The following is a 22,665-nucleotide window of genomic DNA, read 5'->3' as shown; positions in this document are numbered from 1 at the left end:
CTGATTATGTGACAGATTGTATTATCTTAAGTATAATAATAATGTAATTTTATTTATTAAGTATATCATTGGATTCTACATTTAGAGCATTCAGTTTAATTACAGGAATCAACTGAATAAAACTTATTGTTTAATTAGAAAACCACAGCAACATAAAACTTAATTACCAAATCAAATATTGTAACTCACCGGTTTTCACATAATTAGCTAAGCAAATACTCAGAGGTATTTCGTTCTTCAACTTAAGCAAGTAGGTACCTATACCTACGTAACTTCAGGTACCTACTTTGCATAAAACCGGTACCTTCATGCAGGCGATCACGTTACAAGTACACTTTCGAATGACATTCCTTGGCACTAGTGGTGAGTTTGGTACTCGAACAAAATGGTTTCATCACCACTTACCCACCCACGACTCGATATTTCGAAATACTTATCGGGGAACGACAACCTTGCAGTCATTTTTGATATTTGAAAATAACTGGTTACTAAACTTTGATTTTACCTCTGACACCTTCACGTGAAAAACACACGCACACACATCCTAACAAACACAGAGACCCACACCCTAGAACTTACATTAATTATAATCCCTTAAACGCACACGCTTTATTAACACAGTTAATTTGGTCTGATATTAGTTTAGATATTAATTATTTAATATAAAAATCAAATTATAGTTATTTATTTATTAATAGCCCGCATTGTTCCACTGCAGGGCAAAGGCCTCTCAAAAAAGGCAAAATTATAATAAATAAATAAAAACAGTCAAAAACAAAATTTACAAAATTTAGTTATAATTAAATGATTTTTTAATTAATCCAAAATTAATCCAACAATATTAAATATAATAAAAAAGGAATAAAAAGAATATTAAAAATAAATATATTATATTTAATATTAATCTATATTAATCATATTTTTATGTTTTAAAATTTCTTACGCACAGTTGAAACTCAGCTTTGTGTCACTCAACATTGGAGTGTCACAAGTAGTCACAACAGTTTTCTGAGCTTGTCCCTTTTTAGAGATAAGGTTTAAATTTATTATTCACTCTTCTGTACTGTGTACCCACGTACTTCTAAAATGTCTTTTACTCTTTCTAAAATGGAGGTGATATTCAACGGAAATTTCAATCGACTATTGCGACGAACCGGGTTCATCAGGAGTACGATCAATTTGGATCACTCCATGCATCACGTTTCATTAGGTTTATTTAAAATAGAGCAAACAAATTTAAACTAAGTATAGTACAAAAAAAGTATCATTTTAGTTTATCATAATTATAATCAAACAAAGAATAATTTATCAATATAAAAACCCATCTTATCGAACCCGCAGCGCAGCGTCGCGATTGGGTTTCAGAACAAACCTGCTGAGATATTAAGTGGATAGACATGTAAGGAAGACGATAAGAGTTTTTATTTTGTTTTAATCGCTTCTCTTTCTAAATCACCTGAGGAATGTAGAATTTTAAATAACACTGCAGACGGGAAATGAACTCAATAGTGTGTGGGAGTGAATAAATAAGAACGATAAATATTCAAGGCAAAAAATATACTTACAGAATCACGCCCAAATATGTCAGAAAAGATATTAATTGGTACTAGTTTTAAAATAAATTAAATACATAGAAAAGTGACCAGTTATTGTAACAGCCCATTCTGACAATATTCATAAGTGTATTAATATTTTTCCGCTAGAGTTTTTACTACGGATGGAACATAAATTATAGACAAAAGTCATAATAGCTGTAGCAGTAACGAATGAATAAAACGCTAGCAGTTTAGCAGCCGCAATAACTGGCTATTGAATTTGATTATCATAATGCGAGGAACAAGCAACGAAAGTCAATGAAACTGGAGTACTGGTTTAATCACAGTTTAAACAGCCACGCTTCAAGCAATCATAATGCATAAGCTACCTATTCGTTATAAATCTCAACTTTTTATGTACCATTAAACTGTTTTATTGGTTATTAACACATGTTAAACGGTTAAAAGACTAAAACATTTGTAGAAAACTCGGATCATTAACATGTGAATGTGATAGGCCACTACAATCCCTACCGAGTTATGGTCTACCGTCTTATGGCTGTCCGTTTAATGTTTCAACCATTAAATAGTCATAACATTGATTTTGAATTACAAATGTGTTTTATCGAAGTTGCAGTTTTTGCGTCTATTGAGGTTTTAGCGGCGGAGAAGACCGGCGTATTTTCATTATGGTTTTCTTCCGAAAGAATTCATCGTCATCATCTCCCTAGCATTGTCCCGTTTTTCACAGGATCCGCTTGCCTAACCTGAAGATTTGACAGGTCCGGTTTTTTACAGAAGCGACTGCCTGCCTGACCTTCCAACCCGCGAAGGGAAAACCAACCCCATACAGGTTAGGTCACATACCTTACAAAATGCATTTCTCGAGAATGTGGGTTTCCTCACGATGTTTTCCTTCACCGCTGAGTACCTACGTGATAATCACTTATGATCCAAACTTGAATTCGAAAACAAATTTGACAATCATTCGTTTAGGTCTATGCTGGATTCGAACTTGCGACCCCAAAGTGAGAGGCAAGCGTTCTACTAACTAGGCTACCATGGCTCTTCAATTCAGCTTCGGCTTCTTCAGGTTTTCTTCCTATCCTGGTTGGTAATCTGTTACTATTCTGGTTGTTCGAAAGAGTGAAATAAAAAGAGCTTACCTAACACTGATTTAAATCATTTTCAATTCGCAATCCCATATAGGGGGTATCACTTTTCTAATGTCGTAAGAAGTAATTTAATAATAATAAATAGGAGCCCTGAAAAGCGTAAATGCATTTTATTGACAAGCTTCTTAAGAAATAAATATGAATACTTATTAAAAGTTATGCAATGAGATTTTAACCTAACTAAATAAGTATATTTAGTAAACGTAGGTATGTATATGAATGGTACATAATGTTCTTAGTGCCAGCATACTTATTGTACACTTAATCAGTTTAATTAAGCAACATTGCTTTATCAACGGGAAGTTACAATTATTCCATTCAATACCTACATATTAAATTACCATTATAACCGGCGTAAATCAATTATTCGTTTGAAAGAGTCATCGACTTTTAAATCGTAATAAAATTTACAAACGGCAGTCAATTTATTTATTGCCTTTAAGTTGTAAAACGATATTACATGCCATAATGACGTGTGTTATTGGCATTTATACCAACTAATAACCACTTGTGAGCTAATTATGATAATTGTTGAATTATGAACTTAATCAACAAGCCAATGGCCCCTATTCCTGCAGACACCTCCTAATTTTATTTTAAGTTATACCCGTCATTTTCTTAGCCGCCGAAAAGGAAAGGGGCGGATGAGCGTCAACAAGTTAATATTAAAATTATTAAATAACCCGTGCGAATAAAATAGGCATCTCGCTGGTATGCAATCCGTTTGACGTGCTGTCTACTTACCTAATTCTGTCGAGTTATTGGCCGAAGTAAAAATTTTAGACGATTGTTTGAGACTTCTACTTAAAATTGACGTAGGTATATTCCATAAATTTTATGCCTGTCGATTACCCGTCCCTTTCTTTTTCAACGGATAAGAAAATGGCGTAAAACCACTTATGACGGCATTTTGCAACATCGCATCGTTTCCCACGACTTAAGGAACCTGATTAGACCTGACTACACCACTCTCATACTTACAAATAATCCCAACGGAACATACCAACAATAAATACATAAGGCAACATTGTACCGCACATAAGACGGACCATACAAATTTGCACTTGATTTATTTATTGCTCGCATGAAATGTCAACAATGAGGCCATTTTAAAAGTGAAACGAAAAGGATTGTTCAAAAAAGGGTGTCCGGGCATTGTGCGCACACCCTGTTATGCAAATCAGTACTCTGAAACCGAAAGTGTTGCTCCCACCAACAATAGAGCCAGCTTGCGTAACCTTTACATAAATTATCGATACGCATTAGCTAAATTACGAGCCCTTTTGTCATGAAAAGGTTCGACGCAAACCTAAAACCGGACAAAACCAGTTCAGACAACAAAAAATACCACATCATCGCCGGCATTGTCTCCACCAACGAATTCCAATGCCAATTTGCATAATATTGAAATCGACTATTCGGACACAATATTTTGGGTATTGCGGTAAACTTTACTTTCTTTTTCAAAATTGGCCGTACTCATTAGCATTTGGAGCATTCATGGTAGTCGGCTGACATTCTGCTCAGTGCGTGACTGCTGAGTGTTAGATGCTGAGTTATTCCCCTGCAGTGGGGCCGAGCGTGAAAAAGTTTCATAAAGGCGGATCGTGTCGTACATATTTTGATAAGTACGTTACCAGTTGACTGTGATTTATATTCAGGTATGTCGTGTTACCGGATAGTTAAGTTTTATGGTCACGATAGAGGGCTGAGTGAACCGGCGATTTGTTTATCGTGAGGCGACGACAGCCGCTGACGGGGTATCTACCGGGTATGTCGACGATCTCTTTATGTGTAAGTGTTACGTTTAGTGCTCCATTTATTGCTTTTTGGTTGCCTCAAGGTACAACCGGTGTGATGGCAGTCCGTGAGTGCTTTCCGATGGTTTATTTTCGACTACGTTCTATTTATATTCCGGTCCGTTGATTGGTCGTGGAAAATTTCCACCACAGCGTAATAAGTATGTCCCTAGCGCCGCTTCTAATTATATAGAAGAAATTATTAGGTGTTAAAAGCTCAAATAAATTAGTAATTATCCGCGGTCCGGTAAACGTATCTAATTCCTTTACGGTTCAAAACCCTGAATAAAGAATAAGAAAGTATCAAATTAATCTCTTAATTATTTCCATACGCACATATGGACATGACTAACTTATTAACGCGTACGTAGCATTGCTACGCGTAGCGTGAGTGAGTTAGAAACAGTATTTTTATAACTATATTTAGTCCAGCGTGGTGAGTGGTGACACGAGACCGCAAGCGCCTAGCGAAGATTCAAAATGGCGTCAAAACCGCACTCGGCCATTCATCAGGGGCCGTCGTAAAACAAAATTACGTCGGATCACAGCCTGTCTCCCATGATTACTATGAATCACCATAAATCAAACCCGCAGGCCCGCAGCCTCACTCTAATTGCGCTAGATCTCTTTTTCCTACAATAAATCAAACATTTCGAGTACCCATACAGTTTCTTTTTATATTATTTCGACTCTCGTAAACCACGTCTGAAACTTTCGGCCGGATTAATGATGCGATAAAATTTTAAGAATAGGGATTTTCGCTCGGTTGGTTTGTTTTTTGCCGAGCTGAGGCTGATTTGATGCTCGTACGAAGCAACTTTTAACTTGCCAAGTCAGAAATACTTAATATTGAAATATTGCAAGCGTATGTTACGATTTTATTTTTGACGTGACTTATTGTACATTTGTCGCAGATGGCATTAACTACTTGGCCGGACAAATGGAGAGACCCGGTACAACGTTTAACACAACAGGCCTGAGGGTGCCCAATTGGGCGCGAACCTCGGCTCAGGGCATCGTCTGAGAGGAAAAATATTTGAAAGAATTAATCGACCCTAGTGGGTCGATAGCGATAAGCGCCGATTAAGGGGATATGTTACGAATACACAGCCAAGAATATGAAAATATGAACTTTTTAAGATTTGGCAACGAACTTTTCGTTATTAATCTTCTTCAGGACTGGATATACCTACCTAATGACATAGATGTAGCCTTAGGAAGGTTAGGTTACGTGTTGGGGTTGGCTTAATTTATTTGATCACCTCGCCTGCATATTAGATTAATAATGTTATCGGGAATCATCCTCTACATTCTTATTAACTTTCATTCACGCACGTCTGTCTAGCATATTACATAAGTCTATTTTATCAATACCTACACAGACATTCTCACAATTTATAACTAAATTGGCAATTTTCAAATCTAACCAGGATCTTCTTCTATTGTTTGGGTCGTGAGATGAATTACCAACCTCATCAACCCTGGTGACAGGGTTATTGAGCCGCCAACGGCCCCTGACATGGCTCATGTAACGACTACACACTTACATCAGTAAGTAGTTGTCCGGGACCAAATGCTTAACGTGCCTTCTCTCTCTCTCTTACTTTTGGAGAATCAGGTGATCAGCCTGTAATGTCCTAACCAAACTAGGGATCACAAAGTGTCATCAGGGTTATTACATCACCGCTAATGTAAACGAGTGTTTCTACGTGAAGATTACAAGTAGTTACCTACTCAACTCGATAAGTCTGAGGCCCTGATAGGTATTTCCAACGGAACCAATCAAAGGTTTAATTTACCGCTTGATTACATTTGATTAGCGACCTTATAGTGTTGTAATACATGCCTATTTGTTTCACTATCAGTTCCATTCCCTTGGTTAATTACTGTAACCATTTCGCTACGCAAACACTTCTTATTACATTACGTATTATCTTAAAAATGCTCCGAGATAAAACGCGTAGGTATTTTAGACGCATTCACAGTTTGATATGTAGGTTGATAAACGGATGAAACAACTCAATATAGCAAATAAGGATCGTAGCAATTCAATGCGATGCCAATGGCTGAAAGTGTGGATCTGAAAGTAACCCACTTTCAGTGGGGGACATTCCAGGCGCTGTACAGAAGTGCCTTCGTCTAACCTTCTAATTTCATGGATAACAGACATATGCATTTTTTTTCTTTGTTTTTGGATAAATGAACCTTGTCATTATACCCTGACACTACACATCTTCCACCCATTATTATTCTAATGAAAATGAAGAGAAGCAATATAGAGTACCTAGCAACATAATTATTTAAGTACCTAATTTGATCCGAAATTATTTTTATATATTCCTCTGCCATTACATTATATTTTTGAATAAGTATGTACCCCAAGCAATGAGGAAATAGGTAATTATCACGTTATATCCTAACAGCGCCATCTATAATATTTTTTCCCCGGCTATACAGGTTGTGAGAAGCTGCAATAGTTTTAGGCAAATGAGACGTTCGTTATGTAAAAATTACCTACTCAATGAAGATATTTCTGAATTTGTTTTTTTTTTTGAGAATACTCACCATCACGCACATTGTAGCAATATTTGATTAAGAAATTAGAACGCCACACGTATTCTATTTGCCGCCTACGTAGTTCCGGCGGGGGAGTTAATCCTCCATAATTGACTTTCGCTGGTAGAGCTATAAATGGTTATTGACTCGACCAATAAACTTACAATTAATACTAACTGCATATCTATCAATCTCTCCTCCGCGGAGATAATATACAGTCTCTAATATCAAATCGAGCGAATTAAAATCTATGCTAGTAACATTTGTTTGCGCTTTATTTATTTCTTAATTAGTGACAGAGTGACAAACAGTGTGATAAGACAGAGATGTGGTGTAAAAAGCGACATAGAGACTAAGATTTAAAATAAGTACTCCGCTGGGACTTCGTAGGAAAAAAGCCTACCTACTCCTTCTTTGTAGCTCCACCATCTAGAACAAATTTAGGTCAATATGCTACTATTTCCAGGTTGTGTAGATTGTATATAATATGTTGGCCAGATATCATGATCTTGACATTACTATGCCCTTAAATGCACATAAATACATTGCACTGGCTGCTTTTTGTTAAATTATGTCTATTTTTTAATAAAGTTTATAATTATCTTGTTTTTCTTGTTCACTTGATTGTGCATGCTGTGACTACTTGTAATTGAGCTAGCTCTTAATCTTTTTTTATTGTCTGTAACTTTGCATGTGCAGAGTGTGCTTGTAAGTTGTCCATAATAAATAAATAAATAAAAGATTGAGAAGCGAATGTTAGGTTGGTTTGGACACGCAGAGCGGATGAAGGATAATAGAATTGCAAAAGCGGTATATAAAGCGAAAGTTGATGGTAGGGCTGGCAGAGGAAGACCGAGGACTTACATTGACTAAATTGGAGATGTCCTTAGAAAAGGTTTAATACGATCTACTCAGAACCGGCGTGCGTGTATGAAGCGATTGATGAATGTGGATGAAGCAAGAGAAGTGTGTCAGAATTGAAGCAAATGGGGAGATAGGCGTTAGTTTATGTGTGTATGTATTTCTATTTATTTATTAACGTTCTAAGAGTTTATTACCTTAGTACTTACTTATTTTGTAATGTTAGGATTCTGCATACTCTACCAACATTTACGTTTGTCGAAATAGCTTTCGCCATTTAAGGTAACTGTCAAATATGTATAACGCATTTATGAAATATAAGAGTTTGTGAACGGTGCTAGTATAGATTGGTTCGGTAGAACTTCGTAATACTTTCGAATTGTCCACTGATTTATTTTTAGGTTAGTGTTTCTATCTCTAAGAGCACAATGTTTCCTGTACACTTTACCTCCAGTTCATCTTTGTAAATTTTATCCGATATCCATATTTTTTAGATTCAAACAACATAACTTTGCTTCTGCTGAAAATCTATAAAATAACCCACCCACATAATAATTTAAAAGCATAACTAATAAATGGTTTGATTAGAAATATATCAGCACCCATATCAAAATTATAATTAAGTATAGTTAACTGTGGAAATATTTAATAATAGGGATCTTAGTTAAATATTTTCACACTATATTATATAAATTAAAATAGTTAATGCTAAAGTTTTCTTACGTAATAAAGTCTTTAATAATTGGCGATCACCATTGCAAAGTATTATAATTAAATAGAATAACTCTTAGTTCAGTTCTATTAGTGATCATATTTATATATATAAAATGTTTCACAATAGCTTCTATGTACAGTACGAGTTCAGATTTGTCAAAGTGCTGTGACATTCATTAGCATAGTAGTGATGTACCAGTGGAGATTGGCCGATCGTGTCTGTTCTATTTAACAATAAGAAAAATAGAAAACAGTTGCGGTTTAGCAATAAAGTAGCTACTTATACTTCTTTGTCCCATTTATAATTTTGAATCTAATAGCACAACAAAGAGTTAGTTACGTAAATTCGAAAATAATAATATAGCAGTCGACGCCACGTGGTACGTCTATACAGCCATAAATCGTATGAGTCTGAATAATACCTCAATAATTCAAAGATGGCCATTATCTCCGGGTTTCAGGTCAACTGGAGCTTCCACCGTAAATAAGTTTGGCATTTTGAGAACCGTCTAGTATTTTACGTACATTCGCAAATACTTAGGTACAATGCGAGAATAAACCCTCTTTGGATAACTAAACGTGATAGAGGAAGGTTTGTTGCGTTGTAAATTATGCTCTACGCTTGTCGATGAACGGTGTAATTTCGTTCGAATGAGGCGTTGGATATAGGTTGACGTCGTCTGCACACCGGCCATGGCGACTCACGATTTGAAAACAGATTTATGATCGACCACGATAACGGGCTTGCGATAAAAATTTTGCCATTTCAAGGAGCACGGTACGCTCCCACTTACATGACAAAACGTATAGTAGCATAAAACGTAGATAAAGGTTGTTTAAAGCAAACCTATGCTTTTGTCATTGCATGGGTATTGACTGCTGAAAATTCAATAAAACTATTTTAATTTATATTTATCGCTACATAAGGTAAATATAAAGTCTACCAAGGAACGTCTATAATGAACATCAATAAATTTGAAATTATAGTAAGGTTTGTCTTTTCTGATTAGGTCATAGAACATATCCGAAACATCTCGTGCCAAACCTTTTTCTATAAATTGCTTGTGTATTATTAATAGCGTTTCTTTGTTTTGCGTTTTCAGTGAGTCATATCGCATCAAGTTAATGTTGGAAATCGAACACCTGGAACGTAAGTCACGAAGTGTTTGTACGTGCTGACTGAGAGAAACGTGTGACACGCCCGCCGCGTTCCACTCACGCGCAGTCGTGGGTCTGGCTATTAAACTGCTATGGCTGGTTGTCACGATATTAGATACCCTTTCATATCATTGAAGACACTGCCAAATATACCTACCTGCAGTAGCTATTTTTTGTTTCAAAATTTTAGATCATGTATTTTTTTTTGTTTAAGTTTGTGGCGTCCTTTTATAATTAATAATTTCTATTCTTTTGTTTCTACATATATATCGGCTTCATAACAAAGAACTGGAGGGTTAAAATGGCCACATCGAAGCAATTAATCTAAGAAAGCAATGTTGCAATTTGACATCTGCGCATATAAAAGTAAGTGCGCAATGCAAACAAATGTCAAATAGCAATATTGCTTTCTTAGATAAATTGCTTCGATGTGGCCATTTTAACCCCCCTGTCCTATAAATAGCCCAGCGGTTTAAAGTAATTAGCTACTTATTGTAAATATAAATATTTAAGTTGATCACTGCTACAAAGTTAACAACAACGAGACAATTGAGTAACGAGGTGACTCTGAATAAATCTTAAAGGAAGAAAGAGAAGGGAAGTAAGTAATGTATGAGGACGTCATAAATAATTAAGACGTATTAAAATATGTGAATATTTCTGTGTTTTTAAAGAAACATAAAATCTTCACAAAACTTTATTACATAGGTAGGTAATATCAGTAATAATATCTGATTGAAAAAAATATCCGTTGCAGAAAATGCGTTTGGATATGTACCTACCTAGAATTGCTATATTGTGATTAAGTAATTGCTATATTTTAATATAGAATATTTGTAAAATTGATATTATTATTTGTCATTGTTTTTAAATAATCTGTGTGTATGCCTGAAAAGGTAGTATTTGGTGATACTCAATGAAAAATAACAGCTGTTTGTAACCTAAATACCATGCACAGAATAAATTTCATTTCATTTCAAGTAGTGATGTGCCGTTCCCGAGAATGTTTCCAAAGTGGAAATGTTCTCATTGTAAAAACTCTTTAATAGTAAGGCCACTTGGCTGCTTTTCTTTTTCAAATTATTTTTCCTGTACTATGGTCTTATCTGCCTAAAGGTTACGTAATAATGCTCTTTTTTACATAAGTATTGCGCCTTTTTACTGCACAGCACTGATTCTAAGGGACAATAAAATAAATGTAGCCAGTACCCAGGTACTAGTACCAACCTACACACATTATACTTTACACGTACGTAAAGCTACAAGAAGTTCTTCCGTGTCTTTTCTCATGTCAATGTCTATTGTTCGTGCCGTCGTAAGCCAACGATATCCTTGAATGTTAGACTTGTAAAACATATGCGCGTGGGCACATCGAGGCGAAGTCACGTTGAGCTTTGTTTCGCTATAAATATGCGAGATGATATTCGTTTGTCTGCGAGTAACAAGTAGCGAGTAAAGAAGCGGTGTGGTGATATTTTTTTTATTTTTTATTATGTAAGTACGATAGTTTTGTATTTGACGACTATTTTAGCTGTTACTTTTGACAGACTACTAGCATAAATATATGTTTGAATCATGGGTAATTGAGGATTTATTGGTTACTGGCAATAGGCTCACCCCCAATACCCGGTGAGTGAGGGTTTACCTAAAATATAAAACATTTGCATTTGAACGGCTAGAAACATTATTTACTTGCGCATGAGTCGCCAGTAACTTGTCTTCGCGTATTTTATTTGCATTAAAAGGAAAATAGGCACTTGACAGTTTGCAATAAAAAAGATGCATCGGTATCCTGGCCGAGGCCACTGCGCGGGCGCCGATAAACGAACTGTTCACTCAATAACCTGCGCATACGACGCAGTAGATATTGTACCTTGACACATATAATAATCTAAGGTAGCATATTGTTACTTGTAACTTCGTTGTTAGGTATTTAGGTACTTACCTGTATTATGTTTTTATATAATATGTTAGGTATGTGGAACCCCTGCTACAAAAGAATCTTGCTTAATTCCATAACTCGAAAACCATGGGATATTACCTAAACTTATTGTAATAAACCTTTAGGTATACCTATATATATATAAGTATGCTTATCGTTTATGTATTTTATATTATTTCAATTTGAATGTAGGTACACCTAGTATATGTCTTTCCGGATCTGTTGGAAGAGGTTTCTACTAGAAATAAGCTGACGCGTTTGCCTGTTTTGTGTGTAATGTACTTTTACATAAATAAAATTAAAAAATAACATGCTGATTAAATATATATCAAATTATTTCATCGTAGAGAAAAAAAGTAGTACCTATGAAAAATACTAGGTAGTCAGTGGGTATTTACCCAAGTGAATAGGAGAAATACCGACTGGTCGTCGTTTAATTAAATAAAATTCCTAACGGACCCATTGACAAGCAATCTAAAGATAATAAATCAGTGAATTCACTATCTTGTCTCAAAGACTTGTCGCCATAAAACAAACTTGTCAATAAAATACTAGGTACAAAACTGTCAGACACCTGTTTGGAATAAGAAAATTTTCCTTTTACAGCTACAAGTCCTGCTTATACTATTAAAAGGGAAACTTTACTACATAAATCTTATAAGTTGTCTTATTTCATGAAAAACATGACTTTAATAAAGTATCTACCTACTTACGTACTTAAGAAAATAATATTTTATCAAGTTTATTTCCACGTTTATTTTCTTCCATGTATGAGAACAATTTTGATAGCTTACTTTTGATAAACTTAACTACTGTATAACAATACTTAAGTACAGAAATATTAAAAAAAACAACAGAGTCAGAATGCGCAACTCGAAATCCGAAAGATTTTTTCGTAGATACAATTTTTACTCACAGCTTCAATAAATTGAAAGTGTTGAGGGTTTTTTTCTTTTTGATAACAACTTAAAAGCCACATTCCTGAGTCCTCAGTGATCAGGTAAACGCAGACTAGCCAAAAACGAGTTCTAGAAGGTTCTCCGGAAAAGATAAATAGTTTTATTAAATGGTATGAAAGCTCTGCACGGCAGTCGCACCACGCGGCACCGCGTGCAGCGAGGGTAGGTGGCCTTAAGGTTAAGATCTGAAGTAAAAAAACTATTCAAAATGTCTTCGACCCCGAATTACCTGGTTGTCTTTTAGCCCATTGTTTCTCAAATTGGGTTCCGTGAAATCTAAGGGTTTGTTGGCAAAGTCACCAGGGTTCCGCGCATTCATCTATTTTTACGAACAATACTAAATTCAATTTCACATTATTGCAAACACACTTATGTGGTATAAGTGAGATAAGATTTAATTTAGAATTATTCGATATGGGGTTCACTAAAATATAAAGTATTTGGTGAGGGTTTTGTTACCTTAAAAGTTTGAAACCCCCTGTTTAGCCAACTGATGTGACTAAAGACTGAAACGATAGTCCACTTGGCTCCACAGATCAGTAGGTTGGTTCCAAGTCTCTTAAATACCTTCATACTTCATCAAAGTAGGACAAGGTATGTCTCAAGGCAATTGTACATCAGGTTAACGATTTATTAACGTAATATAAATATTTATTAATCGAAGCCACCAACCTCTATATCCATAATACACTTAAATAGTAGGTAAGGAAAGTATCTTCGGTAAATACGGCAAATTATAAGTAATAGATACCTACTTACTGAATTTTAATTACAGATTCAAAAAGGTTACCACGGTGTTATGTTACAGGTACCTACTTTATAAATTATATAAGTATGGTTATTTTTTCCTAGATATAATGTAGTCAATGGTGTTACTAGTAACATCAATGCATATAGTAGGTAGTTATAAATAGTTAGGTATACCTAGTGTAATTGAAAATAAAAAAAACTACTTAAATTAAATAAGCAGCAAAAAGTTAAAATACTGTAGACAAAAAACTGCAATTATAATTATTTATGTGAACAAAGAACAAAGAAAATGAAAATTATTGTAAAAATAAAAATAATAACTGCTTATTTTAACTACTTACAAATAATCCATAATCTCCTAATTGTTGTAGCACATAATTGAATCTGAGTCATAACTTTAATGCCGAGTTATAAACATACATGTAGCACTGAAAAAATCAATGTCCGGTTAACACAGCCGATAAGAGGAGGGCAAACGTCGGTGCGCGCGTCGAGACCGTTACAGTGATTTCCCATGGAAAATAGTTGCGTCTACGCTTATCGCCGTCTGCTGAACCACTTTCAGTTCGAAAATTAAATTCAAAGTTGGAAACCCGCCGCCATTTTGGTCCGGCATACGTACGCGCCTGCGCGCCGCGAGCACCGCGAAATTACAGGCGCGCGCGCTTGGCCGCCCGCGAGTGTAAAAATAAAATAAAGTTAAAACAACGTCATTTGTGCACGTGTGCGTGAGAGGGCCGGTATTTATTTATAGGCCAGTAGCTATGTAAATATAACGAACATGTCGAGCCGCTCTGTGGTTTGCAAAACGTCTTAATTCAACCGGCCCCATAACTTTACCGAAAGCAACCTAGTTTATGTTCGTAGTTCCCATGCACGCCGCACACATTGTTCAGCACAAACACTACTTACACACATATTTCAAAAATAAAACGATTTAATTATGATTAGGTATTTCTTGTTGGAAATTGACTGAATCTTTCTTATTATAACCTTATAATAATAAAAGGTAATTTCACAGAAAAAAACGCAATATTTAGGTACATAGGTACCTAATTTTTACGTAGGTAGGTTTCATAATACACAATTGAGTAATTTCTTTAAGCCAACTATATTTTTTTGAATAAGTACCTTATTCAGTTGGATTGTAGGAATAATCCACGCGTATCTAAACTGAATAACAATCCGGCTAATTGCTGAACAGCTACAATACTAAACGGCCATTTAAAAGCCTAAGCTAAAGCTATCCATAATGTAATGTAAATTATACAATCCGACTGCGAAATTATATACCACTTACTACATGATGTTCTCCTTAATTTTCCCTAGCGTTATCCCGTACACCACTATTAGTGCAAATACTATGAGAAATAATCGAATGGAGATGATGATATCATGCTGCATAATTGGTTTCTAAAGAACCAACATATATGTCATCGTATTCTGACTTTACATAACTAAAGGAAGTTCTAACGTCTAGGTATATTGGAAAAAATAATAGTATTTGCCGTATCCGTCTGTATATCTTAAGAATAACGGGTAAATCCTAATATATGGCAAATGAAGATGGTAACAGCGAGAATCGTCCAATAATTGTGGTTGTTGTTGTTGTATTGTTGCTATTGTTTATTGTTTTTGTTTCATAGTGAAAACCTCGTTAGCACCTTTTTGAAAAAACAATTCGGATGTGATTTTTGACAAGAATAAATACATAACATACTAGATTAACACGGACTTATTTATCAGACTAGAACTCTCTAATTATATTCATCATCAGCCGTATGCCCACTGCTGGGCATAGGCCTCCCCCAAGGATCTGGAGATCCTTATTACTTATATTACTTATGTCAAATATAAGTATCTCCACAGGTTCGTTATTTTTGTAGGTTAGCTAATTTATATTTACCTACTGAAGAATTAATAATTATTATATAAACCTTATGTTTATTTAATACGCTTTAGAGATATTTATATTTCAATACGAACGATAAAGTTTAAAATAATCATATATAAATTAAATTTAACATACGAGGATTAACATGTTCTACTTTTAATTAAGAACATCCACTGAAGAGCACATATTTCAACAGGAGGGTCATGTAAAATGCGAGTGCAATTTGCATTCAGAATGCACTTATCTTCGAGCTCGTATAACCTGAATTGCTTTCCACTGACTTGTTATTTATCACCTGCTCCCATATTTATTCTACTCGCAATATACTATACCTAACGGAATATAGGTTTTTAATACATCAGAATATTCCTCCGTTTGAAGAATTGACAAGTACAAATGTATTAGGGAATGTATTTTTTTTATTTTGTCTAGGTACCTACTTCAATGAACGGGAGTTAAAAAATATTATATTTTTTTCGTGTAGATGGTAGTTATCTAAGATATTCAGACAAAAGTGAATACAATAACTATCGAACGTTTATTTCGGACAAACAACAACGATACACTTTAAAAAAAGTTTAAGTAATAAAATATCTATGTATTCTTGGACAAGTGAAACTGATCACTGAATCATATTAATTAATGCTAATGTCACAGCACTAGCTTTTTCACGTTTGACAGATCTAATTCGTACCGCGCATTGAAACTTTTGTAAAACTTACTTAATCTGTTTTAAAATAATTATGTTTAATCGCTTATTTTCTCCTCATGTTATAAATTGTCCTTTTAAATGTTGTCTTGTATTTTATACTAACCTTGGTTTTAAAAAAGCTATTAAGTATAAAAATCTATTATCCTGTGCAGAATCCAATTACTTAAAGCGGAAGACAGAAATTTATATTTTGCATGATTATAAAGTATTATAGTATTATTTAAATTATGTTTGATTTAAGTACTTGAAAATATTGGTATGCAGTTAAAAAAAATCCAAAAGTAAGTAACTGATTTTTGTTTTGCTGTGTAATTAGGTACTATTTATGTTCTGTAGGTTTAAATTTTATAACAAATTCATATACTTTTGCACAATATAAATTGTAGAATGCGTGTAGGTATACGATGATTAACTTTTACGATTGTGAAATGCATATTTAAATGACGTCATACGAATATATTTCACACTGATTACTTACTCGTAATATCTGAAGAATGACTTGTAGAACATTTTTTACTTTTGAATTATTGACGTCTTGTAAATAGTACCAAATATAAAAAAAAATACTCTACACTGAAAAATACAATAAAATCTTTTTAAAATTTTAAAACCTTTTGTAGAATTATCCAAAAAAGGATAATTATGCAGATGCAGATATACTTCCTTATTCTCATAGTAATAAAACACGTTTAAAACATTAAATATATATATAGAAGCTATATTGTATTTGATATCTTAATTATACGATAAAATGATTATAAATTAAAATGCTTTTAATGACAATTCTTTTGTTCGGTCAAAGAGCTTATAATCTGTTGATATATTCGGTAGAGGTCTTGAATATTTCTTATCTTATCTCATTTTATCAAGCCTGTTCGATCCCACATAATAAAAAATACTTGGTATTCAGTGTATAAAATTATACCTAAGCATATCAATGTAGAGCGCAGCACAATCTATGCGTATAATTAAATGTATTTTTTCCGAGTTTGTGTTCGCGTATCAAACAAAACCGACTGGACTTATCCAATTGAAATCTTGCAGTTTTGTACATAAAGCTGAATCAATATCTACAAAATAAACCATCACGCTGTATCGCTTTAGAGCTAGTCGAGATTTAAGCAGGAACAGCTAGTACCTAATAATAATAAAAATATTGTCATATGACAAGGGTTCGGTATGCAAGGTTAGCGGATTAGCAGCGAGATACAGCAGGGCGGCACACGGGCGGCGGTCGACGACCCGCCCCGAGCCAGCCAGGGTTGCCACCATTTTGAAGTTTCTTTTTACGTGAATTATTGTGGTTTCATTGCAATCTTGGAATCTTACAAAATCAAATTCAAATATAATTTATTGCACCAGAACAAAAGAGACTTAACTAGGTACATGGCAAATCTCCCAAGTTAGAATGAAAATACATTTATTAGGTAAGCGTTTACCTTAGGCTACATATATTATTTCCTCACCTTGTGAATCTATTTTAAATTAAAAAGAAAAAGCTTTGTTTTCTCTTCCTTTCGGAACGAAAGAAATATTTTGTACGAAATCTAGTCTAGACAATATGAAGAAACCCCTGTGTCATTATTCGTAGGTTGAAAAACCTCGTAATCAATCAAGAAACGCAACAATAAACTTTATGACTTGAATTGTATAGGTAAGTTTACCATTTTATAAAAGTAAAGTTCTTAATAAGCATTAACTTGATCTACTTATAGATTATTCACCCGTGCTAAGGGAAACTGATAAAGAGAAAATTAGGTGATTGAAAAAATCGGACACGGACTCGTTTTCAAATTGACCTATGGTTGTAAAAAATAAACTATTAAACATTTTGTATTCTTAATTTGTTCCTTATTATTTATAATCATTTTTACAATGTGGAACTACTTACAGTAGGAATGGTTCTCATACATATCAATAACATTAAGTAACTAATAATAAATTATCTAGGTTAGGTGTTATTAAAAATAAGGAACTAATACTCTCAATACTATAACTAAATACCTGCTACGCCTCAATATATCATTAAATTCTTTGTAAAATATCTTTTACCTGTGCACGACCCTATTGTTTCCGTCCGCTTTTTTAATTTTACTTCGCAGCTGACAGGCGCCTGTATAAACATACTAACCATACATTCGTTCGTACTGCATACTGTTATGCTCTCACCGTTGTATTTTTAGCGTAATTTCCTCTGCCAAACCGTTAAGGGTCGCAATGGAAAGGTGTAAGGAAAAACAGCCTGTTACCCGCAATGTTTACTTTCATCAATTGGTGAACTGGTTTTAAGACCTACTCCACCACGCTGCATGATTAGAATCTATTTTTATATCATAGAAAAATCAAATGAACTGTGAAAATGAAAGATATTTACATTGTGTTTAACTTTTTTTAAAGCTCTATAATTAAAGTTGTCCAGTCATGAAAGAGCGAAATTTTTGTTCTCGCTACGACTCATAAAAATACAAAGAATGCTTTCAAGTTTGTGACATAGATCGTCTACTATGTAATGACTGTTTCTTTTTCCTTCATCTAGGATGGTTACTACGATTTTTTTTATATTTTATTGATATCTATATTAATTGAGCTATAATAAAGTTCATTATTATCTCGCGAGATATTTTCAGGTATTTTGGTAGTCACCCGAGTACCAAAATATGATCGTCGTTATTTTCCGTAATAAATAGATATTCCGGAAATTCTATTCAACCAGTCCCTTTATTACTGAAGCAGTTAGAGGTCGATTGTAATACTGTAATAATGACTTTACTTCCAAGTATGTATAGTAACAGGTAACTAGATTATTATCTCTACGCTACCGACATTCAAATCCCAGGGACATGTTTTCCCTGAGATACTTATCAGCTCATAAACCTGTCCCCTTTGATTCAAACAATCCACTTACCAACTATTCGGCCATTAAAAATATCCAAACGTCTCTATTTCAAATTAAACAGATTAAAAATTTCGATAAAGATTTCTGAGGTAATTTATTTATCCAACTTCAAAAAACTAGCTTCTCCAGACAAACGCATGTTTGACTTTTTTGCATTTATTTCTTAAGGAGATTTTATCTTGTGTTTTGTAGTAAGCATCCCCTGTCATGCTCCAGTAGATAGTATATTGTAAAAAGTTATCTGTAAGTCCCAAAACATGGCGAATCATTTTTGTTCCTACGGAAAAGCGATAAGGTGTAAAATGGTAGAGTCGATGAAAGAAATATTCGAACTTTGCGCTGGGTTTGCCAGGCAGGGATCCCCTTCAAGGCACATCAACCCCCGCCCCTCAAAAACAATAAATATGTCAGTGGAAGATATTACATGACGTTAAGACGGGCTCAGTCTTAAGTAAATTATTGCTCTGCAACTTTTGCTGATGAGTTCTCTCCTTGTAACTAATAACTTTTTACTTTTTATTACTACGGAAGATTATGAGGACTTCCAAAGTTATTTATGTTATACCGGTGCTACGTAATATCATTCTTTATTATATGTCGGTGCTATGTTTTTGTACTATCGAAGTTTTGGGAAATACCTAAACAGAAAAGATTATTTCTTGTTATTTGTAAGTCGGTAGCTGTTATCGATATGCGTGCCTGAATTCAGTTAAGAAACCAGAATTTCAATTTAGATAAAACACAGAGCTCCATGCGATAGAAAGGAAAATAATATTTTTGTTTTATTCACAAGTAGACCCGCCGATATTTTCCAACTTATCTACACGGAGTCGTAACACGCACGGTTTGAAATAAGTACCTATACACTTTTTATACGGTGTGTTGATGTTTCATTACTTTTGCCTTTATACCTACGTACCTACCTAGTATACCTACATCAGGTGGGTTAGGTATCTACTAAGGATATCGGACTAGTGGTGGCTCCAAAACTACTTTCGTTAATTTAAGTGAATTATTTACTTAAATGAATATGCTAATTACAAATTATATCAAACCAAAGCCATTCTTTTCGTATGCATAAAGTCCATTCGGTACTTAACTGTTTTTCGAAAAGAAAAGCACTTAAAAATACATTGTAGCTGGGTCCGCGGTCTTTACAAAGCAAACAAAACAGTTTCCCGCAAAAAAAAAATCAGGAAAAAGTGCCAGAGAAAAACAACGTCGACCATAAAAGAAAGAGCAGAGTTGGCGGGTGAAATGCGGCTTGCTCGCTCTGCGCTCCGCCATTGGCCACCCGGCGGGTGCCACACCCCGCGCCCCGGCCGCACCCCCGCGCGCCCGGCCGTAACTCACTCTTCACTTGTTTTTACGGCCGCCATTTTGTGACGTTCGCTCGCGCGGCAGCCCGCGCTAATCCATACGGACCGGTGTCTCGTGCATGTGTGTGTGACCCGACCGGTCCACCAACACTGTGACGCTGACGCTACACTACGTCTGTTTGTAGTGGAGTCTTGCCGTCTTGTTGGCAGCCCTTATTCTCTGAACTGAAATCTTTAATAATAGGCACCTTGTGTCGGTGCAGGCTACGAATTGAATCAACCAAATGCAATGGTTGAAAAAATACTAATAGGTTTGCATAAGATAATTAAAAAGTGTCTGTCATTTTGTTAACCTGGTAATACAGAAAATTTTCCTTTTATAACGTAAATATATCTACAAATATTTCCAGTTTTAATAAAGATAATGGATGTTAGAAAGTTTTTTTTGTCAACCCTACAATTTAGGTAGGTACATCACCTGGACCTGAATTATTAAAACGCTACATTTCTTTCTACAAGTAATGCATGCTGATAAAATTCGCATTAAATCCGTTTTTAAATTTAAGGATGGACTGCCTAAATTATATTTTATCCCTATCTACTTACTAGGTACCTATTGGTTTGAGAAAAGAGAAACTGCAATTTATTTAGATTTAATGCGGTGCGCACAAAAACGTTTAGTAAGTAGGACAAGCTACGCATGTTGTAGCATTAGTAAAATAAAAAATACATAAGTACATAGGATAGGAAACGTAATTAATACTTTTTTTCATACCGTATTTTGGTTGTCCACCCGCGCCCCTTGGTACTCGCATGATAGCAGACATTTAAACTAAGACTAAGGCTCATTGCCTTCAAAGTTCACTGCCTCCTACTCCCTAGCAATTAGCGGGCGTCGCACTTCGTACCCTACTCACCACCGGGAGAGGCCCATTACTATGCTATCTCCGTTAATGAAGTCCGCTGCTCCATAGATGCATGAACCATTAAAACCCCGCGCTTCTTGGCCTATCTTTACGTCTTAATCCCTATCATTATTCTCAAGACCCCTGCCTCCCTCACTTTGAAGAAACGCAGACGAAATCGCAACAGAATTGAAATTTCCGAGGGATTCCACGAAAGCCATGATTTATGTTTTAATTTTACTTTATGGGAACTTGGGCTTGACATACTTATTAATTTTTGTGTTGAGAAGTAAATTAGAGACGTCTCGTCTGCGGGTGTAGGTAATTTCAGGGTTTTGTTCGGAGTTATCCTGAACATTTAGTATTTTTATATTTTTATCTCGTTTTTGTAGGTAAATTTCGGGGTTTTGATCGGAGTTGTAGTGAACTTTTTTCAATTTTTATATTTTCATCTCGAGTTTGTAGATACAATCTACTTGTAGGACTATCTACTTATATTTGAATAAGTACCTACTTCAAATTGTTTTGAAAACGAATCACTAAAAGAAAATCTATAAATTAAGTTATTTAGACAAATCTACCTTCCATAATACTACCTTAAGAACCTACCTATTACTGCCTAGTAATAGTGGTAGTAGTAGGTAGACCTTAAGTAGCTTAAGTAGATAATACTTACTAGTACGTAATTATGTTTTCATAACTCTCAAGAATGTGAGAAACGAAATGAAGTTTCATTCTCGTTACTCAATTATACATTTATTTAAGTTCCCAACAAGTATAAGTAATTTCCATAATACTTTATAATGGAAAACAGAGCTTCGGTTCCTAAAACCATTAAATCGAAATGCTAAGTAAAAACAGCTGTAATAATTGTTAATTTGTCAACAACGTTTTGTTGAAGAAATTAACATAATTTATACGCTGATGATTATTGTTAAGTTGTCCTTCTTTACAGTGTTGTAAAATGCTAATTATATTGTAGTCACAAATAAGCGGTAAAAGTTATATTGTTTTCCTAATTCTATTTTTCCTTTCTAAGTTACTTTTTGTATAATGTCCACAGGCGGTGATTCGGCTTTGATTTTAATTATTCACAGTGTAAACATTTGTAGAATGACGTTTCTTGATATTTGTTAGCGGTAATTTGATTTTGAATGACACTTTTATTTGTATAATTGCATGGATGCTCAGGAAGGGACCCCATATCCTGTTTACATTTAAATGGGCTCTGACTAAAGATATTTCATAAAACATAAAGTATTTTTTTCACATACTTACATATAACATAAACAGATTGTATATCGACCACCCCACCTGTAAAGCCACCACGCTGCTCCACTGCGGGTTGGTGGAAGTGCTTCTACGGTTAATAGTCAGGGTTAATATGCTCTTCGAAACTCAGAATCATCGTACTTTTTCGGACAATCAGGTGTATTAAAAAAGTAAGAATGCATTAATTCTTCGTAATTAGAACCAAGAAGTGTGTATCA

At 34.6% G+C, this 22,665-nt stretch overlaps 2 protein-coding genes across 5 annotated transcripts in view; one reads left to right on the top strand and one right to left on the bottom strand.

The window, feature by feature from the left end:
* Positions 1–22,665, bottom strand: part of LOC126370096 (homeobox protein abdominal-B) — a 104,979-nt gene that overhangs the window by 46,709 nt on the left and 35,605 nt on the right. For 3 of the 4 annotated variants that reach the window (XM_050014819.1, XM_050014821.1, XM_050014822.1), the window contains exon 1: positions 13,791–14,119. The exons of the other annotated variant lie outside the window; for it this stretch is intronic. The gene's annotated coding sequence lies outside the window, so the exon portion shown is untranslated. Of the gene's footprint in view, positions 1–13,790; positions 14,120–22,665 lie in introns of those variants that run through there. 4 annotated transcript variants of the gene reach the window in all.
* Positions 1–22,665, top strand: part of LOC126370132 (uncharacterized) — a 60,744-nt gene that overhangs the window by 28,637 nt on the left and 9,442 nt on the right. The gene's annotated exons all lie outside the window — the stretch shown is intronic.

Source organism: Pectinophora gossypiella, chromosome 10, assembly GCF_024362695.1.
Source record: "Pectinophora gossypiella chromosome 10, ilPecGoss1.1, whole genome shotgun sequence".
NCBI lineage: Eukaryota > Metazoa > Arthropoda > Insecta > Lepidoptera > Gelechiidae > Pectinophora > Pectinophora gossypiella.
The sequence above is the reverse complement of the archived record's forward strand: the minus strand, read 5'-3'. Positions and strand labels throughout refer to the sequence as shown.